The sequence below is a fragment of the Aphis gossypii genome, chromosome 2, assembly GCF_020184175.1.
Source record: "Aphis gossypii isolate Hap1 chromosome 2, ASM2018417v2, whole genome shotgun sequence".
In the NCBI taxonomy this organism is placed as follows: Eukaryota; Metazoa; Arthropoda; class Insecta; order Hemiptera; family Aphididae; genus Aphis; species Aphis gossypii.
In genome coordinates, this window is record NC_065531.1 from 23150570 (window position 1) to 23160990 (window position 10421).

At 27.9% G+C, this 10421-nt stretch overlaps 1 long non-coding RNA gene across 1 annotated transcript; it reads right to left on the reverse strand.

Moving 5' to 3' along the window:
• Positions 1-2143: 2143 nt before the first annotated feature.
• LOC126550380 (uncharacterized) lies at positions 2144-8449 on the reverse strand. The gene is made up of 4 exons (XR_007604463.1): positions 8245-8449; positions 3151-3243; positions 2726-3070; positions 2144-2609 (listed from the first exon to the last, which is right to left on the reverse strand). It is a non-coding gene; the product is annotated as an uncharacterized LOC126550380 (long non-coding RNA).
• Positions 8450-10421: the final 1972 nt, after the last annotated feature.

The following is a 10421-nucleotide window of genomic DNA, read 5'->3' on the forward strand; positions in this document are numbered from 1 at the left end:
AATTACAAACTTGATTTTGCGTCATTAAAAAATATTATTTTGAGTGAAAATTTTTTTTTTTACTATTTTGTATTGTTATTATTTTCAAAATGTTTTTATTTTGGAATGACAAATGCATTTTTAATATCATCTTCTGAACTTCTGAGGCAAAATATTATTTGAAGTAGGTGACTATTACAAAATTCAAATAAAATTTCTTACGAAAATCTAATTATTTTGATTATAATTTCTAACTTGTATCAGTATTTAAGATTTGTCCAAGTGGAGAAGAAGACCAACATTTTGCGGGATAATGCTATCTCACTCCGATCCGCTCATCATAACTTTTAATAAGTATTTATGACTTATTATCAGTACACAATTTAAATTATATAAATATTAAAAAAAGTAAAAATATTATTTTTAACGATTCAAATCTATGTAGAAACCATATTTCTAAAAACGCTAATTAAAAATAATTAAAATTATGACTAATAAGTGTCGTAGGTTAAACGAATCACCCGGTATAATATACATAGATACACACCATTATGGCATTATTGTAATTCTCACAGACTATTATAACAGCTGCAACTGCGATAAGAACTAAACTACGAAATTTGTTTAATCGTCTTAACGTTTTTTTCGTAATTTATAATAAATACGTATTATGTGGCAAAGTTTACGAAAAATTAATTATGTTTGATTTCGCAGTCAGGTCGATTTTATACTCAATTAAATTTTTGAAATAAATCAGCTGTTAAATGTTATACCGCGTTTACTTGTATGCATTATATATTACACGTGATTTCGATCCATAGCAAATAACTGCAACAACTAACAAGACTTTCGCGCTACGAATTGGGTTCCAAAATTAGATTAGTAAAAGTTATCTGTTAAACTTTTTACTGAGATTTAAGTAAAAATCGATAATATGCACGTCGTACCTATTGGCTTTAATCAACTTGATTAAAATTAACAAAAGCGTCGGTCGACGGAATCAAAATTAAAAAAAAAATAAATAAATAAACAAATGATCCGAGAAACATTCTTTTCTTGATTCTAGTACGTACCTCGGACCTCCCAATAAAAATAATAATAAAAGGCAACGACGATTTATTATTCTATCACGATACGATCGAACGACGACGGCGGTATCGTGTAATACCAATAAGAGCGTAAAATTCATCGTGATTTAATGTAAAACCGCTGTTTCCATGCGTACCTACCTATTTCGGCTTGTTTGGCGTGTAAGTACCGACGCGATTTATAGGCTCACTCTTACATCATAATATATAAAATATTTATGATATTATATTATGTTTTACTGTAACAAAAGCCGGAAATTTACGATATATACATAAATATACGATACAAAATGATGATGAAAGTGCGAATCGTGTTTCGCGAGGAACAGGGGTGATAATACCACGTATGATGTTAAATACCTACAAAATTGATCTTTATTGTTTTACCGATTATATATTTTATTTACATATTATATAAACAATAGAAAATGTTTCAAATTTTCATTATCGGCCCGGTAAAACACACAGTTAGTAGCTTTCGTTATTTGATTTCAAAAACAGTTTTGATACTATATAATATTATAATAAGAGAACTCCACAATACACAATTCAAAATACAATATACGCATAGCTGTGTTATTTTTGCCTATGCGCAGGCTTGGGAACTTTAACTTATAAATTTATTCAATATTTTATTGACAGTGGGTACGATCTGCAGTCTTTTACGAAATTTCGTAAATATAATATACCTAATACATATCGTACATTTTTGATTATATAGTATATACTCTTACACATCAAAACGTATCACAAAATTATGTGTTATTAACATCTAATAATACATTTGACGTGAAAATCACGGTTTTTTTCGGTGTTTATTGGCAGTAGTTATTTCATTAGATTCTATAAGCGTGGTTGAGAACATTGAAAAATAACATCTTCGAAAATTCAAAAAAGATTTTATCACAATATACGGGTGATTCACTAAACACTATTAGCCCTGTTTTCGATTTAACAATACATTTATTCATTTCTAACGATTTTAGTAATTTATGTTTATTAATACGTGAAAATCGACCAAATATTAAAAATACTAGGTTTAATATCATATTTACTTTATAATTTCGTATACAGATGTTTTTATCATCATATCATCACAAGATACTTCTTAAGTTGTACAAAAAAAAAAAAAAAAAATCAAGAATTTGAAAACGCTTCTTTGTAAGGGTGTATTGTTTGTTTTGAGCATAAACCGACACTGTAAGACCCATTTATCGTTTTCAAAAATATTATTTTGTTTTACATTCGTCCAAAATTTGAAATTTATCACAGTGCGTGCGTAGTGGATACAATAGCTGAGTATATATACACGGGTAGAACTATCCAGGACATCGCGTATTAAAAGGATAGGTACCTACCTCAGAGACGTGCTTGAAATTAATTGTTTCGAAGATAAATTGCTCTCTGTTCACCCGTCGAAAATGGTCACCCTTTATTGTACCTTTTCATTATATTTGTATATATGAACGTTCCATTTGATGCTATATATATATATATATATATATAGACTGTATTATTAAACAGCCCAATGTCTTGATATACCTGAACAAAATATATTATGTATATATATATAATGTAATATGCGGTTCATCGTTGTATACAGGTATCTGGTATGATATAGGTAATAATAGTAGTACTGGCATAATATACATTGGCACCTGTTTAGTAGTGTTCAAATTCAAATTCAAAAAAAAAAAATATTTCTTCATTCGTGACCTTGATACTCGAACATCTGTCTCCGCACAATTATTTCGATGTATTTTTGTCGAAAGCCATCCCACGTGTGTTATACTGCTATATATTATTATTATGAAACGTCCCGATCTATTATGCGTGTGTTTATATATACGACGTTCGATCATTAGACAGCCGACATCCTCGTGTCACGTTGCGTATAATATAGTCTTGCAAATGTAAACCATATGTGACCAAAGAGGTCAGTGAGTTTCACCTTCCTGACGGCGGTTTTGACGTTTATAATATTCACTATATACTCCACCGTGCTGTGAAAAGTTTATTAAAATTAAGAGTAGCAATAACAATATTATTAACTGTAGCATAACTACGACGATAATGCACTTACAATATTAGTCTGTCATTTAAAATCAAAACGTGTCACGAGATTTTATTTTTGAGGAGATGTGTACTGACGTTTTTCAACTATTTTAAAACACATCTAGAAAAATAGAGTCGTATATTTTTACATGACAATATTTTACAGACAATCGTAAGACGCGTGTTAAATTATATTATAATATTGTATACATATAATTGTTTAAGCAATAAAAAAAATAAAAGTTTTACTTAATTATTATTTTATTACGAGTTCTACTGCATTAATTTATAAGTAGCACAGAATTTATTTGTGCGTAGCGTCTACGAAATTATTAAAAAAAGTCGACATTTGAATGATATCACGTATATATTTATCGTATTATACGTAGTACAAATAATATTGAAATTAGTATTATTCAACCATATATGGTTTAGTTTTTTTTTTTAATGAAATCAACGTGATATGGTCATACGGAATTATAATATTACGATCAATTGACTATAAACGTACCGTCTATCAATTAACTGCAGTGATTATCGCTAAAAAACACTTCAAGTCCAGACAACGATTTAATCATTATATAATTACAAACAATGTGTCACATTATTATTATATTCGTACCTCGTAGTCAAAACTTTAATTGTTGTTATAATATAATGATATTATCGTTCAACTAGAATAGTTCATGAAGATAAGTTCACATTATACATAATACGTATTAAATGCATGTTATATTAGGTGATTAATTTATGGGTTAAAGTAAAAATATTCTCTAATAATATTATTGGAATTTGATTTGATATATTTTAAAATCAATATTTCTAATATTAATATATAAGTAGTTTTTTTATCTTTTATTTTTTTTCTCTCTTTTTTGAATCATATGATACATTTATTAGGTATTATATACTTTGAAGTATACTATCATTCTGAGAAATTCAATATTTAATAACTAGTTTTGGACAAGAAGTTAATTAGTTATAACTTATAAGTACCTGTGTACTTTAAGTTTAGATGGTTGGAATAAAGTGGCACAGGTGCAGCCCGTAAAATGTGGATCCATGCCTCCGCTCTCTTAACTTACAAACTTGAAACTAACTAACTACTCATTTTAAATTAGATTTGTATATTATATTGAGATGTGGCTATATGAAAAAAGTAGATAATATAATACCTAATATTATGATTTTAAAATTGTTTAAAACACTAGACAAAATGTATTTTGTGTTTGTTATTCAAACTGTTTAGATTTGGATTGTTTATCAATAAACATTAACATTTCAAATGATGTATAATTTTCAAAATATTTCGACTTTTTAGTATTATTTATAGATATTTTAATTTATATTTTATATTGTAACGAAAAGTAACGATTTTTCTTCAACTGTTTTTCTACACTAAAATTTGTATGAAAAAAAATTAATCTTGGGATAGAAAACTTTTCACCATTACGCATATATTATACTTTCTTTACGCTATGCAATTTTCAAAATATCTAAATTAATTTTCTGCAGAAACTATTACGACTTTACTACGAGCGTACTCACACTGTACTGTTGACTTAAAATGTAATTATCCTATAAACTTAATAATAATAATATTATATTTGCGATGGTTTATTCAAAATTAGATTAACATAACTACCAAAGTACTACAAATAGAGTGTTAAATTACTTATAGGTAAATATATAATGAAATAACCATAGAAATGGAATCTGACATACACATCACTACCGATCAAAATCGTTTTTGTGTTTAATGATAAATCATTGAATCAAAATTAACATATCCGTTATAATTTCCTACTCAATGACGAGGTACACTCGAAAGCAACATACAGCAGTCTGATTTCCCCAATGTTTGTTTGATATAAATAGAATGAAAACATCTGACAATAATAGTGTCTATGACACTTAGTAACGATTTAATAGAAAAAACATTCTGAAAAAGCATCTTATAAGTTATAACAAATACAAACGTGTGTTTTCTTTAGTAGTATATCTATATTATTGTTAGTATTATACGTTAATCTTATTTTGTGTGAGTATTGTTATACTTCGAATAAGTTCGTTAAACTAATATAACTAGGTACCTGCTTTTTTTTTTTGTAATTTTATAAAGAGGATTTTTTTTTTGTATCTATTTCAACCGATATAAGAATAGAACTTGCTTTACAAATAACGTTTCTGAGACTTTTTATACAAAAGAAAATAATTCAAAAGTAAATTATCCGCTGAAGATTAGCTTTTGTCTGCAAGATAAGAAATCCTCGAAAACTACGAAAACGTAGGTGTACTGAATTATAACAGAGTACTATTTGAACTCATCTAACACATTACTGTAATACATAACGGTTCTTAAAATTGATCAACGTTTAAAATTGTTTGAAGGAAGCATTCGATTAGGACAGCGGTTCCCAAACTTTTTTCTGCGGTGCCCTGCTGTGATTGTGAATATCACGAAAGACAGAAATATAATTTTTATCTTTATTATGAACCGAAGACCGTGGTGATGCTCTTAGAAAGTACTATCGATGCCTTTAGTGCAACGTGGTGCAAAGTTTGAGAACCACTGGATTACGACAATACGATTACCTTCGCATCTACTACAATCATATTATTATTATTGCCTAAGACAAATGCACGATGCAGAAAAAGTATATTTTAATAACCATACATACATAGTACATACACACACACACACAATTTTACAAGAATTTTAATGCTACGATTTTATAATAATTATTTATAATATTTTTAAATTAATTCTTATTATCTATATAATATAATTATTTAGAAGTAAAAATAACTCGTATGTCGAGAGACATTTGATTTTTGATGCTTATAGCTGAGGGGGTCATACTACAACTAATAAAAGGTAATAATAATTTGAAAATAAATAAACACGTTAAACGTTATTTTGTCATATAATAATATTATAATAAAAAAATCGAATAATAAATTGTTTGTAGTTACGATAATAACTGTATAGTATACAGTGAATGAATATATTGTACAACGTAGAGTGTTATATTATAATTATATAATATTTTTGCGTATAGGTCTAACATAATATATAATATTCATTATTTAATTTATCGACCAAATGTGATTTATGAACTTTGAATATTTTGATAATGACCTAATGCACAAACTGACATAATATGCACATCCGATCAACATAGGGATGTATGGGTGTATGGCCATACAAAGTTAGACGATTTTATAAGTTATTTTTTTTTAAAAGATCGAATTTTTCTTATCTACATTATGATTAATTTTAAATATTATTTTTTCCAAGTCACAGAGTAGTGAATTAGATACATTTCATTTTATGTTAATTTGGTCACCGGTGGACATAATATAATGGCAGTCAATGTATTATGTATAGCTAATATAGGTATGAATTTAACGAAGATCAAAAAAATATACATAATAATATAGATACTCTATTGAGTATAGTGTACACCTATTTATGCACAAATATAATATCGGTGTATGTTATTTTTTAATATAAAATCGTCGGCAGTACCAACAAGGGAATTGGAGTATGCCTCATTATTAAAGTTTTATTGACACCCGTGGTTCGTGAATGTAAAATGAAAAACTTCATTATGCAGTAATGCGTAAATTTTAATCAAAACGACTCAGAAATATTGAATTTTTAAAAATGATTTCTACCGTGAAAAAACATTAACTCATTTTACTGTAGTTAGTAAGTTGTTTTAATAGTCAATAAATAATTAAAAAAAAAAAAGAGTGATCAAGTGAGTAACTCTCTGCTGTATAATAGTTCACTATAATAATGGATGTAGGTAATAAATTTGAATCCAATGATAGGTATCATTGTATACGAAAAACGATTCTTACCGGGGATGATTTGTCAGCATAGGATATAATTTCCAGTGGTTGGTGAAAAAGGTGTTTTATGTTTTAATGGCCTGAATACACCAACAATTAAAGTTATTTTATAATTATTGTAAGCCAAACTTATGGAAAATCTTGTATTAAATTTTCAACTCTTAGCTACTTATACAAAGTTTTTTATGAATTATACCTACAAAATAATTTGCTAATATTCATGATTTTGACAAATTTTTGTCAATGATTGAACTTCAAATGCTAATAAAAAAATTGTATTATGTATTCTTACATTTTAGAATCACTATAAGACTAACTTATGAGTTATGAGGAACTTTGTATTACATTTTCAATTATTTTGACTTATCCAAAATATTTTGTCGATACTTATAAAAACAAAAACGAATATTTCAAGAACCTATAAATAGCATTAAAATAAGCGAAATATTTTGAAAATTAAATTATGTAAAGAAAATGCCAATCTTAATAACTAGTGAAATTTTCAAATATCTATGACTTATACTTTTTGAATAATAACAAATACTAAAAACTGTTAGAGGATAAATCGTTAACGTTACGCAATTTCGTAAAAATTAATATTCAAATGCACTTAAAATTTTTCCTTTAATGATACTTCGAGTTTTTTTTATAGATACTTGAAGAAAAATTTAAGGATTACCTAGTTTTGAGATTTTAATCTTAGATATAAACATTAAAAATTTTATGACTTTTCAACTACAAAATTACTTGCAAATTTTCGCGATTCTGATATATTTCATAAACAATTTGAACTATAAACGCTTATAAAAATGTTTTTTAACTACAATAAGAACAACTCATAAGGAAAAATAGTATTTAATAGTATATGTATTAAATTTTTCGACACTTCAAAAAAAAAAAAAACTTAGAAAAATCGACAATTTCAGTTGTCTATAAATAACTCAAAAAAGCCTAAAGATCTTGAAAATTTAATTGTATATAGATAATACTAAAATAAACATTTTAATTCCCGTTTTTCCGTCACTTTTTTTTTTTATTTTTCTCGATTTTTTTGAAAACCATTAAAGAATGTTTCTATTTTTAAACTTTATATTGCACCGAAAATATTCACTTTGCCATCGGAAACCACCCCCGATGTTAAATTTGAATATCGACTATATTTCAGTTGTATCATACTATAATATAACCGTTAAATATAGCGAGCTGCGACGTATAATATGTATTATATTATAATTTATTAAAATAATTGTTTAAAGCTTACCTTAGTTAAGCAATCGCCCACGATCCACCTCAGAATGTGTACATAGAACCGACGATGGATCACTTATTATTGTCGACGTATATATAAGATGTGACAACGGCTCGGTGCTTTGGACGGTCCTACGGGATTTGAAGTATAGATCACTGCGTTCCAACTACGACTGACGAACTTAATCTTGAAACTCAAATAGTTAAGATAGGTTAAAACGAATTCAATAATAATAATAATAACCAATAGAAATGTAGTATAGTAAGTCAATAGCTCGCTGATTGGCTGTATAATGCGAAAACCCACAAAATTGTTATTGTTTAATAATCATTATTATCGTTATTCATTTTATTATAATATTGTTATATAATATATTTTCCGTGTGTAAGAAAAATGATATTATTAATGTGAAAAAAAATTGTTTTTGTTATCTATATGTATATTTATAAGAAAAAATAAGCACCTATATATATATGTTATTATTATTTTACGTAAGTATAACTGTATAAGGTAGGTATGTAGACTTTAGGGCCGAGCCATACTAGAGCGTTTTTGAAGCGCGGTTAAAACTCTTTAGTATGGCTCTGCCCTTATAGCATTTTTATGATCGAAATGACTATAAGTCGACTAGACAAGATTTAAAACAGTTCCAAAATTTGCAAACAACTTTACACGGGGGGGGGGCACTCGGGTTACAGTTAGTATATATATTATGCATAATACAATAGAGTATATAATTATATATTATTATATATGAAGATTCCCGATTAACTTCAGTAATTATTTAGTTTGGACGTACATAATATTATGATGCTCAGAAAATCAATACGCGACGATGACGACGATCGATGCTATACACACATCAACTCGGCGGGCCCTTGAATGGCGTTACGATCATCGTCGCGGAAACGATCGTACACCTCTAATGTAAATTATATATTTATGTACCACAATTATTATTATTTGATACATTGTCGTGCTGGTAAGATGAATACTTAGTGTGAGCCTGTAAAGTGCAATACATTTTGGGGAATCAACCGTTGAATGCAAAACCTCGTGAGGAGAAGACGCGTACGACACTATTATACATAAACGAGCGATGAATTCAAAGGCCGTGCAAGCCGTTCCGTGTTAAATCGGTTAGAATATAATATATATGATATGAAAACCCGCTACTGCCGCCGCCGTCATCGCTACCGTTTTCGTGGTATCGGAATTAAGTGACTTTTGACGGACGCCTTTCGCGACGGCAGAGAGTCAAGAAAGTTGACGACAGAGAGTGCACGACGAAATATATATGCTTTATACCTACAACGTATACAACTACGTACATAATATAATATGTAATATATATACATTATATAGAATTGTGGTTTCGATTGCGCATAAGTTACGTCTACGCGCCCCTTTCAGGAAAACCACTTCCGTTATTTCTTCTTCCCGCTACCCGTAGCTGATATCTTTTGTGCAATCCACTTCCGACTTTTGCATATAGCCTTTTACGCGTACGCACGGCATTATCGTTATACGATTCAGTGGGTTATTCTTCCGAGACGATGTAATTAAACCGTGCTGATATTAAATATTATTTTATTATTATAATATACAGAAGGATTCACCGACCATGCTCACCTTCTCTAAATTCTTTTCCAATAACGCAACTATTCAAAAACTGATTTTTAGAATTTGTTGTGTAGTGCAAGAGGAGTTAATAAAGTAGATTTAATTAAATAAAAACTTAGTGAGTAATTTTGCTGAAAATGTTTACACATCGATATTAAAATTCTAGTTTTTGAGTTATTTAACTTTGTGTACATACCTATCTAATAAAATATAATGAAGCCAATAATATTTATTTTATATTTTTGTTAAATCTTTATTAAGTACTTTTATTCGGTTATCATTTTGATAACTAAAAAATCACTCGTTTGAATTTCTCAGTAGATGTATGTATCAAAATTTAAAAAAAAGATTAAAAAAATTATCCACTAAGGGAAAAAATATTTTAAAAATTTTTATTTACAGTAAAACATAGATTTAATTTGAAAATCGAAAGTTTATATTACCATATGATACTTCTTAAGTAGTACTTAATTTTTCAAGAATTTGAAAATATGGCCTAGAAGTTCACTTTAAAATTCAAAAAAATCAGAAATTATATGAATTTATCGCCAAAGTAAAAAATAGAA